General features: G+C 33.1%; 1 protein-coding gene across 5 annotated transcripts in view; it reads left to right on the forward strand.

The window, feature by feature from the left end:
- The window catches only part of ERBB4 (erb-b2 receptor tyrosine kinase 4), a 1,133,152-nt gene that overhangs the window by 852,805 nt on the left and 262,567 nt on the right, over window positions 1-17,780 (forward strand). The window lies entirely within an intron of this gene.

The following is a 17,780-nucleotide window of genomic DNA, read 5'->3' on the forward strand; positions in this document are numbered from 1 at the left end:
ATATGTAATAAGCATCCTGGGTGCATTCTTTGGATACCATCAGTTTGTGGCAATTCACCCTATCGAATTTTCTGTTTGCTTCTTGGTTTCAGTGAATAACATAACAGAGTGTCATTTGGGGGGTGGTGGAAAAAAATGCAGATGTGTTCTGAAATGTGTAAAAAATGCTGTTCCAGAAATTTGCTGTTCAAGAAGAAAGTTCATTTCATAAATGCATTTCTCTAGGCATTTCATGGTTTCTCCTTTCATTTATTTTGCCACTTAGCGATTTACTCCATCATTTCTTTGTTACTCAGAAGCAAATGATGTTTTCATGGGTACATAACTATGCCCTTCCTATCCTATACTTTGATATTTCAAGGATTAATACTTAACTCTGTGTGTTTCTACTAAGTACGATTTTCTTCTACATCTACAAGTGCCACTGCTAAGCATATGTGTCTGACTTACTTATGATAAATATCAAATAAAAAGATTCAGAATTTAAATTATCTGTTATAAATACATATATTTATTGTGGCTATAATGAGTAAGTCCTTTTAAAAATCAAATCCTAAGAAACAGTTTGCTATTGGGATGTCTTCTTACTTGTTTGGTCTCACCATGGGACTAGGCACAAAGGCATATATACATAATGATTTAGTTAATTTTTTATGCATATGAGTGAATAGTAAAGGACATTTTAAAATATATGAACTCTTAAGAGGCCTATGCAATTTAAGTTTACTAAGTTAAATAGTGAATTAATTTGTCTGTGAGTACCCCACCTTGTTTAAGGCAGCTCAGGTTAGCAGTATTCATAAAATATAACATAATTTATGAGGAAACCACATTTTAGCTGTTTTGGACCCTTAAAAATATTTTCCAAAGAAAAGATGTATTGCAACTTGAGTTTTTTTTTACTTTGGGTGAACGAATTCTTCCTTTCCACATAAAATTAAGAAATATAAAATCTTATTTTATATCAAAATATGCATGTTCTTATTGAATAATATTTATCCTTTTATTTAGTCTGGATTATTTCCTGATTTCTTATAAGTCTTTTTTTTTTTTAAAAAGATTTTATTTATTTATTTGACAGACAGAGATCACAAGTAGGCAGAGAGGCAGGCAGAGAGAGAGAGGGAAGCAGGCTCCCCGCTAGGCAGAGAGCCTGATGTGAGGCTCAATCTCAGGACACTGGGATCATGACCTGGGCGGAAGGCAGAGGCTTAACCCACTGGGCCAGCCAGGTGCCCCTACCTTCCTGATTTCTGACAGAAAGCTTGTTTTCCTTTTTTCTAATACTTAGGCTTTTTATCCCACATTACTATATGTATGTTTGTACATGCCCCAGATAAATAGATTATTCACAAAAGTAAAATAGAATCTTCTTTAACACAAATTTATAACTATTACCCTAAGTCAAGGTTATCTTCTCCTTTTCTCCTACTTCTGTCAAAAAACAAAGTAAAACAAAACAAAAATGGAATAGTAGTACTCCTACCTTTCAAAGGTAAAATTTAACTCTAAAAACAAGAAAATCTAAAGAAAAAAAAATAAAAGAACCAGAGAAACACATTCCTCTTTGATCCATTTAATCATTTTTATAAAACCCTCATTTACTTCTTTTATCTTTTGTAAGCTGAATAAAAAGCAAATGGGAAGAAGAAAATGTGGGAAGAAATTACATGTAAAAAAGGCAAGGTAGGAAAAAAAGTTGTAACTATTCCATACTTCTTTAAGACTTCTAAACTTTTTATGCAACAAAAAAAGGAAATAATAACAATAAACTAAAAATCTAACTTGTGGGGCACCTGGGTGGCTCAGTGGGTTAAGCCTCTGCCTTTGGCTCAGGTCATAATCTTAGGGTCCTGGGATGGAGCCCCACATCAGGCTCTCTACTCAATAGGGAGCCTGCTTCCCCTTCTCTACCTGCCTCTCTGCCTACTTGTGATCTCTCTCCCTCTCTGTCAAATAAATAAATAAATAAATAAAATCTTAAAAAGAAAATCTAACTTATCTTTATAGTTTTCAGTGTTATGCCTGTTAGACTGAGTTTAGCCCTTTTCCAGACCATGATGTACTTTCTTGTTATTTGCACTTAGAGTTGATTTTTCAGTTTGGGGAAGAAATGAAGCAGTTAGGAGAAACACAGTTTTATGGTGTTTTAGTATAAAACTGAGCTTTATCATATTTTAAAACATTTAAAATGTTTTAAACATTTTAGAACAATTTTCGCATGGAATCCATTGATCAAAATTTGAATTTCAGTGTAACAGTACACTGGATCCTGCCTTTTCAGAAATGTAATTCCCTTGTAAACTTGACTTTAGAGGCAATGCTGCAGAACCTACAATGGTTGCCCACATGTGATTAAGGCTTTTTTTTTTTTTTTTAAATCATCCATACTGCTATCTGCAAATGATAAAACTTAAATATTTGCCTCATTTTAAATGCACTGTACATATTGCATTTTTTAGATATCCTCTCTTAAGATGCTTTGCACATACAAGATATACACAAGCACATACATGTATTCACAACACACACACACAAGCATAGAGCATACATGCAGGTCTGAATATACACATATAACATGTGCATGTGTTTGTAGCACTAGAATGCATGCATGTGCACACACACATCCATGCATACACACAACATCATCATAAAATACTCAGATTAAATCTGAGCATTGGCTTGGTAACTTAAAAGAGAAGGCAGCCTTGATTTTTAACTGTGTTTTTGGAGTTCAACATGATTTAAACAGAAATGACAATAAAAGAAGAACTTCGTCTTATCTGTAGAGTGTGAAAGTGGCTTGAGCAATCATACACTTTTGAGTCAGAAATTTCAAAGCAGACTTTATAATTTGAAGAGATTGAGATTGAGAGAAAGTCTAGGATATGAAAAGGTAGAACATTTTCTGTCTCTTCATTTGTGTGGTTATAGCATGAGCAAAAATGACAGTACTGGTTGGAAGGACATTTATTGTTTTTATTTTTATTTAAAAGAAAAAAGATTTATTTATGTATTTGAGAGAGAGAGTGCACGGGGGGAGGAGCAGAGGGAGAGAGAGCATCTCAGCCTGACTCCAGGCTGAGCACAAACCCAGATGCAGGGCTCCATCCCAGGACCTCAAATCATGACCTGAGCCCAAATCAAGAGTCAGCTAAGCCATCTAGGCAGTCCTGGAAGGAGTTTTAGAGTAGGTTAATGAAAGTATTTGAAGTTTCTTAAAATACTTCAACATAAACTTTTAACACCAAAACATAAACAGTAAAGAGATAAATATTATCTAACTCCTCAGAATCTGAGTTACATTTGAGCTCATAATTTTTATCTTAAAAATATTTGTACATGTGCACTTAAACCCAACATAAACAAGAGAGAAACTAAATTCATAATTAACTTTTCAAAATGGAAATACATTTATTTTTCAAATTATCATCAGAAATTAAAACAATAGATACATGCAAGAAGACTATGTAATTTTTGTTTACAGATATATAGATAATGAAGCATATCTCTTCATATATAAATGGTATCATAACATATATATTTAAAGACTGTTCAGCTATCTATGTCTCTGTTTAATATACTATGAGCATCTAACATGGCAGAGTTCTACTTTATTGTTTTAAAAAATACATATAAATGTTTATTGAACAAGTGTCATATTAATGATAATGTATTTTCTAGTTTTTATATTATTAGATTGCCATAATGTGAATCTTATTTCATAAAACATTTTGCGATGTGCAATTATTTCCTTAGGGTAAATATTTAGAAGTGGGATTTCTGTGTAAACGAGGCTGCATATGATAAATTTACGTGATTTTTCTACATCATCTTTCAAAAATGCTAAGTCAGTTTACACTTGTCCTAAACAATGCTCGATAAAGAATATTTTCCACTGCTCTTTACAACACTGGATATTATCTATAGTTTTAAATTTGGGTAATATGAAATATGAAAAAAAGGTCTTTTTTTAAAAGATTTTATCTTATTTATTTGACAGAGGGAGAGATCACAAGTAGGCAGAGAGGCAGACAGAGAGAGGGGGGAAGCAGGCTCCCTGCCAAGCAGAGAGCCTGATGAAGGGCTCAATCCCAGGACCCTGAGATCATGACCTGAGCCGGAGGCAGAGGCTTAACACACTGAGCCACCCAGGCACCCCTGAAAAAGAGGTCTTTTAAACTCACTTTTTCTTAGCTGACATTGAGCCTCTTTTTATATGTTGACTGAACATTTTTTTTCTCTTGTAAAATAGTCAGTCATGAGCTTTCTTTATTTTCATTTGGGAGTTGGTCTTTTCATTTTGGAATTGGAAGACTTCATCACAAATTAAATACATTAAATTTTTATCTCTTGAATGTGTTATATATAACTTTCCCTCTCATAATTAATTTTAAAGTTTTGCCTTTTAATAAACAAATATTTTATGTTTTTATCTTTTTCTTTTTCTTTTTATGTTTAGTATCTTGGCATTGTCTTACTATTTTACTGCTAGTATTTTAAAAGCTATATGGACATTTTTAATCCATCTAGGAGTTTTGCTATAGCATTTTTTTTAGAATCTTTAATTGATTAGGACATTGATCAAACATAATTTATTGAATAATTCATCTTTCCTCTCTGATCTTAGGTATCTGCAGTATTTCAGCTAAATGACAAAACAGTGCCAGGTTCTCTCTCTCAATCTACATAGTTTAATTTCATCTAAGCCACCACCTTATAAAGTATAATTATCCCTGCTTTGCAGATGAATACACAGAAGTCAAAAATTTAAATAATATTCCCACTGTTTGGAGCTACTAAAAATCATTCAGGACTTGAAACCAATGTCTGTCTAATTTCAAAATCTGTGATCTTCATTTCACCTTGATTTCCCCCCAAGTAGAGAGAAAGTGGTTGATTTTTGTAAGAAAACCTGATGATATTCTGAAATATACCCAATGCAGCAGAAGGCAGAGGAGTTCACTTTCAAACCAAATGACCTGGGTTTTAATCCCAAGAACATGATTTACTAAATGTTTGGCCTTTGGTAAGCTATATAACATTTGTGAACCCTAATTTTATCATTTGGATATGGGGTTAATAATAGTACTGCCTTCACTGAATGCTTGGCTCAAAACCAAGTGCTATGTTTGTGCTATTATTATACAATTATATTCTGCCCTATTATAGATAGATTATATAGTATATGCATAGATATAGAAACATTATGTGATGTAAAGATACAATATTTAACTTTTACTTAATGAAACATACCTTCTTGGGGAAAAGAAAAAGAAGGAGAAATAACAGGACCTTTCTTGAGGCAGAAGAAAAATTTACATTATCGAGGTGGTGAATTGTAAGTGTGTAAGTAGTGCATAGACCATGGGTTGATATGGAAGAAATAAAAGTGGTTATTACTAAGAGCCTAGATGTTGAGGAATTTTAAAAATGATCTGGTGAGATTTTAAATGGATAAAAAGTCTATGCTTGAGTCTCCTCTAAATACTTTTTTTCTTTGCTCTTGTAATTAAAACATTTTAAAATTGGCTTGATTAAGTAACAGACTATTCTTTACAAAAATATCCACAAAATATGAATTTTAGTTTAGTGTTTCAGGAGACAAATATTTGGTGAGGAGGAGTACATTTTTTTGGTACAAAAAATATACAAGGAATATAAATTTCTACACTTATCTATGATTTTGATGTTCCTGAAAAGGGATAGTTGAAAAATCCTCCTCTTTGGACATAAATCTAGAAACAGAAAATAGTGTAACTCCAGTTAATTGGCAATAACTGAATCCTCTGAATGACAACATAGTCCACATTTATGATGAGTCTCTGAAGTCCAGAATTTAATCAAGACAAAGAATTGATTAGTAGGAAATAAAGGGTATTTAACACCAGTGGAGAATAACACAATGTTTGCTTAACATATTCTTTTGTTTTACTATAGTGACAGTGACAATAACTACAAGTAGTAAGCATTTTAGTTATTATAACATCATAAATACTGTATAAAATTACAATTCAATTAGCATTAACATTATCATCTCTTACAGTTGTATATTATAGAAAAATGAAATTTTGATAAAACCTTGTTTTAAGAAAATATTACTAAGATTATGGATATTCTTACCTTCTCTCACTCCTTTATTTTTGCCTTTAATTAATTCACTCCAAGTCCAGCCCATACTCTCTTGGGTAAATGCATATTTCCCAACAGAACAAATTGTCCATTGGGCCTCATAGCCAATCTTCACTGGAAAATTAATAGACTTTGCCACACTTTAAAGTGAAACACAGCTCAGTATAAAATTTAGAGTGTGTAGCTTAGGATATAGTGATGTCATTGTTCTAAGTAATCAGAAGATAGAAAATCTTAATTGTACTTATAAGATTTTTTTCTTTAAGTTACTGAATAAATATTAATACACTCTGTAAAAAATCCACAAAAGAGTTTATTATGTTTGAAATAGCACAAAATCTCATTACTAACAATGCTATAAAATATTCTCTATGTTTTTAAGAGGGTAATAAGCAGTTATAATTTCAGAAGTGACACTCCTTCTATTTTGTAATCTGGAAATCCTGAAATAATGCAGGGCCTCTCAACTATCAAAACCAGAATTACTGCTGGCTTAATTTTTTGTTAGAAATGGCAACATTTAGACCTGACTTGGTGCTAGATCGGCAAATGAGACTTTTTAAAGCAAAAGCTTTTAATTATTAAAAATCCAGAAGTCTGGATTTCAGTTTCCAGAGATTGCTGTTTAGATAGTGTTGTGACTTTATTGTATCTTCCCAAAAGATGTATTAAAGTCCTAATGTCTAGTACCTGTGAACATGGTCTGATTTGGAGACAGGGTTTTTGTATATGTATATACATATATATGTATATGTATGTGTATGTACATGTATATGTATATTAAGATATAAATTAAAATGAGGTTATACAGGAGTAGAGTGGGTCCTTAATCCAATATGACTGGAGTCCTTATAAGAAGAGGACAGGAGATGTAGGGACATGGATAGGAGAACACCACATGAAGACATGCACACATGCAGACAGGGAAGATATCCAAGCCATAGCAGAGGCAGAGGCTGGAGTTATGCAGCTGTAAGCCAAGGAACACTAAGGATTATTGGCAAGACAAGCTAGGGAAGAGGCCTAGAGCCGATTCTCCCTCTGAGCTTCCAAGAAGGAACCAGCTTGCCAACATTTTGCTTTTGAAATCCAATACTACGAGAGAATAATTCTGTTATTTTAGGCCGCTCGTTTTGTGGCATTTTGTTACACCAGGCTTAGGAAATGAATACAAACAGTGGTTTGAAGCCCAGGATTCTGCATTTTTAATACATAGCAGATCATTCCAAGGCAGGTGTCTGGGGGAAATTGTTTGAGAAACTACTCTAAGTCACATCCCCCATTATCCTCCCTATTATTCTGTCGTCAGAAGTATATTTAAAAACATATTGCCTGGTTATTCATTTCTTCTTGTAAGGGTCTAATTCCTCAAAAAGAATGTATGGTAGGAAATTCACAGTTGAACAACTTAAAACTATATACTTAATAATAGTTTGGGGAGAAAAAGATAAAGAATGAACTTAAAAAATCATTCTATACATAGTGTTCTATTTTTCTTTTTACTAATATAACATACTCTATAAAATAAGGGAATATTTAATGATAGTTTATAAATTAGTTGAGAAATTATAGTACAATATATTGTACTGTTAAATTTTATGTATTTTAGAGTTTCAACAAAATACTTAGAAATTTACTTTACTCTTTTACAGTTACTGTGCCTTCTTTATAATGTACTCAGTATTGTAAGAATATTAAAGGACTTTCTAACATTTTGCCACTGTTGTCACTGTTGCCTGTCATCTTCTCCTATTAGAATTACCTTCCCCGTTTTCCTCAAGTCAGACATACAGTAACTGGAACACTTCAGACTAAATAAAGCACTGGGTCATGTCTGTTTAACCTATTCAATATAGTGAGTAGGTATGTTTTATCAATTACTTCTCCACTTCTATCTCCCCCTTTTGCTAGTCTGAACTGATTCTAACATGTAACAAAAGACTATACTGTCATTCCATACATATACATACAATATATATAACTTTCCCTACTTACAGAGATTACCACAGTACAGTTTTAGAATGACACTTCTCCCAAGCATGTCCACATCCTAATTCCCCAAATCTCTGAATTTTACTTTGTATGACAAAAAACACTTTGCAGATGTGATCAAGTTATGAATCTTAATAGGGGAAGGGTTAATTTGGGTTATCCGGGCGGGCCATAAGTGTAGTCATATGTGTCCTCATAAGAGGGAGGTAGAGGGAAATTTGACTAAAGGAGAAGGTGAAGTGATCATGAAAACAGAGGTTGGAATGATACAGCTACAAGACAAGGGATGCCAAGGTGGTCTCTAGAAGTTGAAAAAGACAAGGAACAAATGATTTCCTGAAGCCTCCAGAAAGAATCCGCCCTGCTGATACCTTAATTTTAGTCCACTAAGACATATTTTGGACTTCTGACCTCCAGAACTCTGAGACTAGATTTGTGTTGTGTTAAATGACTAAGTTGAGGTTATTTGTTAAAAATGCATAAAGAAATTAATCCAGTGCTCTTTTAATGACAGAAGCCCGACTCAAATTATTTTAGACAAAAGAAGAGGTTGTAGATCGAAACCAAAAGGAACCAAATAGCTATACTTATATCAGACAAAATAGAGTTTAATTGAAAAATGTAACAAGAAAAAAAGTATAACAAGAGACAATGATGTTCATTATATAATGATAGGGTGATGAATTCACCAAGAAGATATAACAATTGTAAATATATATGCAAGCAACAACAGAGCATTCGAACAGATCTGAAGAGAGCAATCAACAACAATATAATCATGGTAGGGAAATTTAATACCCCACTTCCAACAATGGATAAATCATCCATACAGAAACTCAATAAGGAAACATTGAAATTGAACTACAGTTCAGAACTAATAGACCTAACATATATCTAGACTAACATAAAGAACATTCCATCCAACTGCTGCAGAATATATATTCTTCCAATCACACTTGGAGCATTCTGCAGGATATATCATATTTTAGGTCACAAAGGAAGTCAGCAAATTTTAAAAGATGGCAGTCATACCAATTGCCTTTTCTGACCATAAAGGTATGAAACAAGGAATCAGTAACAGGAGGAAAACTGGAAAATCCACAAATACGTAGACGTTAAATAACACACTACATAACAACCAATTGGTCCAAAATGAAATAAAAAGAGAAGTCAACTAGTATTAAAAAAAAAAGAAGAAGAAATGAAAACATGCCATACCAAACTAATGTGATGCAGCTAAAGAAGTCCTAAGAGAAGTTTATAGCAAAAAATATCTACATTTAAAAGAAACAAAGAAAGATCTCAAATAAAAAACCTAAACTTTTTACGTCAAGAATTAGAAATCCACCACTAAATGAAGTCCAAAGTTAGCAAAAAAGAAGGCTATAACAAGGATCAGGACAGAAATAACTGAAATAGAGAAAAAAAAAGTATTACTAAAATGGATAGCGGCTTTTTGAAAAGAGTAACAAATTGGCAAAAATTCCACTACATTTACCAAGGTAAAAAGAAAGAGGACTCAGATAATATTATAAATGGAAGAGGAAGCATTACAATTGATACTACTGAAATACAAAGGATCCCTAGGAGATTACAATGAACAAGTATATGGTAACATATTAGACAACCTAGAAAAAAAATGGATAAATTACTAGAAACACAACCTAACAAGTTTGAGTCATGAAAAAAAAACCAAAAAACAAAAACAGGGGGATCTCAATAAACAGTAAAGAGATTGAATCAGTCATCAGAAACTCCCGACAGAGAAAAGCCCAGGAGCAGATGGTGTTCTTGGTAAGTTTTACCAAATATTTAAAGAGAACTAATGCCAATCTTTCTCAAACTCCTCCAAAAAACTGAAGAGAAAAGAACCGTTCCAAATTCATTTTACAAGGCCAGCATTGTCTGAATATTAAAGCCAGATAAAGACACTATAAGAAAAGAAAGTTACAATCTGATATTTCTGATGAATATTGATGTACAACTTCCCCACCAAATATTAGCAAACTGAGCTTAATAGCACATGAAAAGAATCATTCATGATGATCAAGTGGGATTTATCCCTGGGATGTGAGGATGTTTCAAAATATGTACATCATTAAATGTGATGCACTATATTAGGAGAATGAAAAGCAAAACTTATGATCATCTCAATAGATAAAGAAAAAAACATTTGAGGGGCACCTGGGTGGCTCAGTGGGTTAAAGCCTCTGCCTTCAGCTCAGGTCGTGTTCCCAGGGTCCTGGGATCGAGCCCCGCATCGGGCTCTCTGCTCGGCGGGGAGCCTGCTTCCTCCTCTCTCTCTCTGCCTGCCTCTCTGCCTACTGTGATCTCTGTCTGTCAAATAAATAAATAAAAAAAATTTTTTTGACAAAATTTAACATCCTTTCATGAAAAAAGCTCTCAAGAAATTAGATATAAGAAGAAATAGAAGAAACATATTACAACACAATAAAGACTGTGTATGAAAAAGACACAGTTTAGGAATACTTAGGGAAAAAATCTGACCAAGGAAGTAAAAAATTTGCACTTCAAAAACTACAAGACACTGATCAAAGAAACTGAAAACAGGAATAAATGGAAAGATAACCCACATTCATGGATTGGAAGGGTTAATATTTCTAAAATGCCTAGACTACTTAAAGTCATATATAAATGCAATGCACACTTTATCAAAATTCCAATGACATTTCTCACAGAAGTAGAAAAAATAATCCTAAAATTCTTATGGAACTATAAAAGATCCTGAATATCCAAAGCCATCTTGAGAAAGAACAAAGGTTGAGGCATCACATTTTCTGATTTAAACTATATTACAAAGCTGTGGTAGTTGAAGGAGTATGTACTGGCACAAAAACAGATACAGACTAATGGAGCAGAATAAAGAGCCCAGAAGTAAACCCACACATACATAGTTGATTTGATAAAGGAGCCAACAGTATTCAGGGGGGAAAGAATAGTCTCTTCAATAAATGATGTTGGGAAAACTGAATATTCAAGTGCAAAAAACAGAAGGACCCCTATCTTACACCACTTACAAAAACTAACTGAAAATAGATTAAGGACTTTAACATAAGACCTGAAACCATAATATACCTAGAAGAAAATGTAGGAAGTAGTAAGCTCCTTAATGTTGGTCTTGGCAATGGTTTTATGAATACAACACCAGAAACAGAAGCAAAAAGAGCAAAAATAAACAAGTGGGACTACATCAAACCAAAAAGTTGCTGCACTGCAAAGAAAAAAATCAATAATATGAAAAGACAACCTGCAAATGGGAGAAAATATATGTAAATCATATATCTATCTGATAAGGCATTAATACACAAATTACATAAGAAACTCATATAACTCAATCTTATTTAAAAATGGAAGAGGAATTGAGGAGACTTTCTGTAAAAAAAGACGTACATATGGCTAACAAGTACATGAAAACAGGTGTTCAACATCACTAATCATCAAGAAAATGCAGTCTGAAACCACACCTCACACATATTAGAATAAGACAAGCTATAACAAATGTGAGGATGTAAAGAAAAGAAAACACTTGCATACTGTTTGTGGGAATATAAATTGATGTGTCTACTGGGGAAAAACAGCATATAGGTTCCTCAAAAAATTAAAAAGAGAACTGCCATATGATCTAGCAATCCCATTTTTAGGTATATGTGCAAAGAAAATCAAATCCAGATCTCAAAGAGATATCTGCATACCTATCTCCACTGCAGCATTATTCAGCCAAAAGAAAGAATGAAATCTTGTCATTTGCAACAATGTGGATGGAGCTAGAGTGCATAATGCTAAGTGAAATAAATGAGACAGAGGTCGACAAATATCACATGATTTCACTCATATGTGGAATTTAAGAAACAAAGCAGGTGAACATGGGGATGTGGGGCAAGAGACAAACCAAGAAACAGACTCTGAACTGTAGAGAGCACACTGAGAGTTGCTGGAGGGGAGGTGGTCGGGGGATGGGCTTAAGGAGGTGATGGGTATGAAGGAGTTCACTGTGATGAACACCAGGTATTATGTGGAAGTGATGAATCATCAAATTCTACAATTGAAACTAATATTATACTGTATGTTAACTAACTAGAATTTAAGTAAAAATTTAGAGAGAGAAAAAAAAAAAAGATCCTTTCTCTCCTACTTAAAACCTTCCAACAGCTTCTCACAACTCTTTGGACAAAGCAGAAAATCTTATAAATGGCCAGTAAGTCCTGCATTATTTGACCCTTGTCTGCCTCACTAGCTCATCTGATACTGCTTTCCTACTCACTGTGTCCAGCCTAGTTTCTAAAATCACTAATCTTATTCCCTGCTCTTGGTCTCTCTTGGTTGGAGTTGTGATTCCCAATTTCCCCCAGCCCTCTTCACTTTAAGAATTCCTACTTATCTTTCTCATCTCAGTTCCTTCTTATGTGGACTGACCTAATGTGACCTGCCCATCAGGTTAGAAGAACTGATATACTCTGTCAGTGCTCAAGCTCTCTCGTTCTCTCCCTCTCTCAATGATTATCTAATGCTTGTCTCCTCAACTAGACCGTAAGGTCTAGATAAGACAGTATGGATTTTATTTCATGTTTTCATCATATCCTCATTTCTTAGCAGTGTCCAGCATAAAGTAAGTAGTTTTCTCAGCTTATTTTTTAGAAGTAAACACATGAATATGTGTGTATGTTTTCACATTTCTTTTACATATATTTACTGAGGACTTAATTTAGATAAGTGATCAAATTAAATTAATACTGCATTAAATACTCTGTTAATGTGATCTACTCTTCATCATAACCCTGAAAGGGAGATATTATCATTCACTTTATATGTGAGTAACATGTGAATAATTGCCTGAGGCTACATGGCTAGTCATAGAGTAAGGATTTGAACCTGTACTGGTCTGATTACAAAACTGAACTACTGCAACTAAATCATATTTATTGGACTTAAAAAATAAACAAACAAAAAAAGATTACTGGTATCTGTATAATTTTTCCAGATCAAACCCATTCCTCTATATAATAAGTAATGCAAACAGTATAGTTGGTCTAGTACAATGAAAGAAAATCTATTTTTTTCTGCATATTTTGAGCTAATGCATTTACTCTAACACATGGAACACAGTAGCAAGAACCATTGTTTAGGCTTGCCTCTGTTTTATTAAAAGCAGGTTCAATATTCCATATAAAGGTTGAAATACAAAGCACATTATTATAACTCCAAGTTTTTAATAGGTACAATTCAGATTAGTTAAAGAAAACTCTATTTTACAGCTTCCAGAGAAAACACAGAGCATGTTAAAGGTTGCCTAATAGCTACATTCCTTAAGTATTTTTAGAGACACTTGTAATGTCTTTTTGAACTATAAGCCATTGAATAGGCTTTCTATTCCTTCCCATGTGACTAACACTCTGGGAGGTCAAAGAACTGTTGAATTCTGGGTGCTGATTGAAAAATTATTTTTTCTAAAGAATTTCAAAGAAGTAGCTTTCTTGGCCTTTTTTTCTGTGCTGTGTGGAGACATTTCTCCTGGTTTCACTCTGGAGAAAATGATCAACCAGCCTTCAAGACCATCATCTAGTGGTTTGGAAAAAATGAGAAGGAAGTTAATTGTTATGGTTTTCTGTTTATTATTACTTTCCTCCAATAGATCTTGATCTAAAACTGTTCTAAAGTTGAGCATTTGAATTCAGACTAAGGGAGACCGTTGGCAGTAGAAAAGAAGGTAGGAGCTTTGGTGAAGCTAAAATTCTCCTCTCCACATAATTCAAAGTGTGTAACAGAATATCAGAGCAGGCAGGTTTCACTTTTCCATATATTGGGAGAGAAAAGAAGGGATTAAAGAGTGAGGCTTCAAACCTGAAAAATATTAATACAAGGTGGTGAAATAGACAAAAGGTTGATGGGCTATCATAAAATTGGCAATAACCATGAGATATTAATGGCTTTGTCAACATTCTGAAGGAAGAAATTAAGCATATATTTGAGAGACTTAGAAGTTGACAAAGAATTTAAAAGTTTAATTTTATTTTCTATAAGGATTTGAAAGTGATGAATGCAAATCAGATTCATGACACTGCGATGTGATTTTGAATATACTCTGCTTGTATTTACAAGTTGCATTTATAACTTTTTTTTCACTTCTAAGGATTTACTCTGATGCAAATATATATTAGAATTGTATGTAAATATATATATGTTGCAGAATATGAACTATAAATAACCTTAAAATGGCTGAATATTTATAAACATGGGTATTATAACTTTATATTAGTTAATATCATGAATTTTTTGCTTCTTTCTAGCTCTTGATTACATAGAATTTGATCTTAATATGCTTATGTTCAGTCAGCTTAATTGAACCATTGTTTTTATTCCTTACATCTTCATAGGTTAGTGAAAGTCACTTATAAATTTAGAGAATCAATGATATGAAACTATGTTAGGATTCCATTTCAACTGACATTTCTTCTGTACAGTGGGAGAACTCTCTTTCTTTGCATTATGAATAAATAAGAAAGAAAGAACTCTTGCTATTAGTTCAAAATAAAAATAACAGATAAACTGTCAGCCTTTCCCAAATAGAACATTGAATCATTCAATTTTTGAAATCTCCACATGATATGAAGAAAAAATAGTTATAATATGTGGTATTCAACTTAATAAATCTTAATAAATTCAACTTAATAAATCAACTGAATAAAACCACAATTTAGCAAAGTCACAAACTTTATGACTTACCTAAAATAATTAATAATGTATTTAAGAAGAGGCACAATCTTATCTACATAGGAAAACAGTCTATTTAGTCTCTGTTCTTTCAGACTATCTTTAAAAATTACCTTTCTGTATTTAGGATTATGACTATAAAGTAAATAAATTAAAACAAAATAGAAGGAATTATAATTTTCAATAAAATTTTGTGGGTGCTTAGAAGCTGTGTGGGACATTTTTGAGATTTATTATATAAAAACTTTTGTTATAAATAAACAGCAAGTAATCCCATGTTGAATTTAAGAAATACAACTTATTTACTCTATTACTATTAATAGTGATCTATCACTATTACTAGTAATCAAATTACTATTCCTATTTTAAAAAAATAGGATGTCTTTTTCTGGCCAAGATATAACAACAGAGATCAGAGTTACCCCTCCCCATGAAACAACCAAAAGAAGGACAAAATGTATAAAATGACAGTTGGCAAGAGAATGGATATCAGATAATGAAGGAGAATGATCTCTAAGAGTGAAGAAACAAATGACATGAGCCTGGTAATTTACTCTAACTACCTTGAGAGAATTTTTAGACCATGGAACAGTCAGGAGGGACCCAGGAAGAATTCCAAAAACTGCTTGAGTTGAGAAAGCAGAACTGAGAGTCCAGGAAGACCAAGGCAGCTGGAGTTTGCAGTCAGAGTGCCAGAGAGAGAGAGAGAGCGAGGGAGAGAGAGCGCAACACCAAGGGAAAACTGCATAGAAAGAAATACCAAAGGACATCCTTTATTCAGGAGAAAATGATACCAGATGAAAATATGGATCTATATATGGAATGAAGAGCACCACATAGATAAATATATATAATCTTATTATTTAATTCTCTTCAAAAGGCACTCTAAGGGTTAAAATAATGAGTGTGTGGTGAATAATGTAGAGAACAGAATATCTGGCGATAGTTTAAAGGTTAAGAATGGAGAAATTTTATATATATATATATATATATATATATATCCTATTTTAGGGTTCTTAGAACATACATGAAGTGGTAGAAAATAATGAAATAGTGATAGAACATGATGAAAATAGGCTGCAGTAAATTAAAGATGTATACTGGGATTTCTGCTTCAGGGAAGATGAATTAAATGTACCTTTCCCTATTCCCTCTGCTATGTACAACTGAAAACCTGGGCTTTGTATATAAAAGAAACATAAGATTTTGAAACTTGGGGAGATGAAGGAAGACAGGTTTGGCAACTTGAAATTCAAGAAAGGACATAGATGTGAGTCTTGTAGGTTTTTGTTTTTGTTTTGTTTTGTTCTTTCTCCTATATCCCAGATTTGGAGGTAAAGACTGACAACTCAGAAACACTGACAGATGCAGACCAAAAAAGCTACAACAAAATCCTATTCTCTCTGTCCAAAGGACCAGGAAAGGGACACACTAACTAGAGCAGAAATCTTTTAGATAAACTGCTCTACTCTATCCAAACCCCATAGGGGAAAAATTGTGGCCTCAACTTCACCAATGCCAGGAAAGGAAAGGGGAGTGTAGGCTTTTACCCTCATCAAGCTATAATGAAGTATCCCAACCTCCCTGGCACATAATGTCAGAGGAGGTGGGTTATGGAGCTGAGAGTTTCATCCTATCGGGTGGTAAAGAGAACTGGCAGGACCACGTTTAAAACATCACTCTGACACTTGTGGCCTGGGGCAGTTTAACCTCTCTGAGCCTCTGCCCCTCTGTAAAATTAATAATTATTTCTACTTCACATGATGATTTTTAAGATTAAGATCCATATATGAACACAGAATACCAAAAAAAAGGATATTACAAACCAAACCAATGTATTGCTCAAAGACTATAGAAGCAAAAATCCTTAACGAAGTATAGCAAATAGTATTCAACAATTCAACAACATATACAATTAATTATACAGCATAGCCAAACAGGGTTTATTCCAGGGATACAAGGCTGATTCAATATAGAAAATAAAACAGTGTAATATACTGTATTTAATAAAAAAAGAAAAATCACATGATCATATTAATGAATATAGAGAGTGTATCTGGAAAATTATGAAGAGAAATTGTTTGGAACCTAGGGCTAAACAAAGAGAATTTGAAGTTGTCACCAAAACCACAGTATATAAAGGGAAAAATTGATAAATTGGATTTTATAGAACAATTGCTCTGAATAAAGATCTTATTGAGAGGATGAAAGTACAAGCTACAGATTGAGAGAAACTATTTTCAAATCAGATGGAGAGAGAGAGGTTAGATGTTAGATAGGTAGATAGATAGAATATATAAAGAACTTTCAACATTCAACAGTAAAAGTTCTAATTAAAATGGGCAAAGACATAAAGATACACTTCACTGAAGAGGATATATATAGCAAATAAGCATATTAAAAGATGTCAATATTGGGTGCCTGGGTGGTTTAATCAGTTAAGCATTAGACTTGGTTTTGGCTTAGGGCTTGATCTCAAGGTCATGAAATACAGCTCTGAAATAGACAAGGTCATGTCAGGCTCTGTGCTCAGAGTCTGCTTGAGATTCTCTGCTTCTTACCCTCCTCTCTAAAAAAAAAAAAAAACCAAAAACTTTAAGTTATTTTCTTTAAAAGATGCCAATATTATTATCCATTTTATGGAAATTAAAATTAAATCCACAATGAGATATCACTATACACCTATCAGAATGGCTAGAATTAATAGAGTGACAAAACCAAATGCAAGAGAAAAAAATGAGTTGATTCATATACTCCTGGTGAGAATGTAAAATGGCTCAACCACTCTAGAAAATAGTTCAGCACTTTCTCAGAAACAGCAAATATTAAGTAAAATAACCTTATCATATGACCCAACAATTATATCCCTGGGCATTTATTCCAAAAAATGAAAATTTATATTTACACAAAGACATATAAACAAATGT

The sequence above is a fragment of the Lontra canadensis genome, unplaced genomic scaffold, assembly GCF_010015895.1.
Source record: "Lontra canadensis isolate GAN:19392208 unplaced genomic scaffold, GSC_riverotter_1.0 scaffold18, whole genome shotgun sequence".
Taxonomy (NCBI): domain Eukaryota; kingdom Metazoa; phylum Chordata; class Mammalia; order Carnivora; family Mustelidae; genus Lontra; species Lontra canadensis.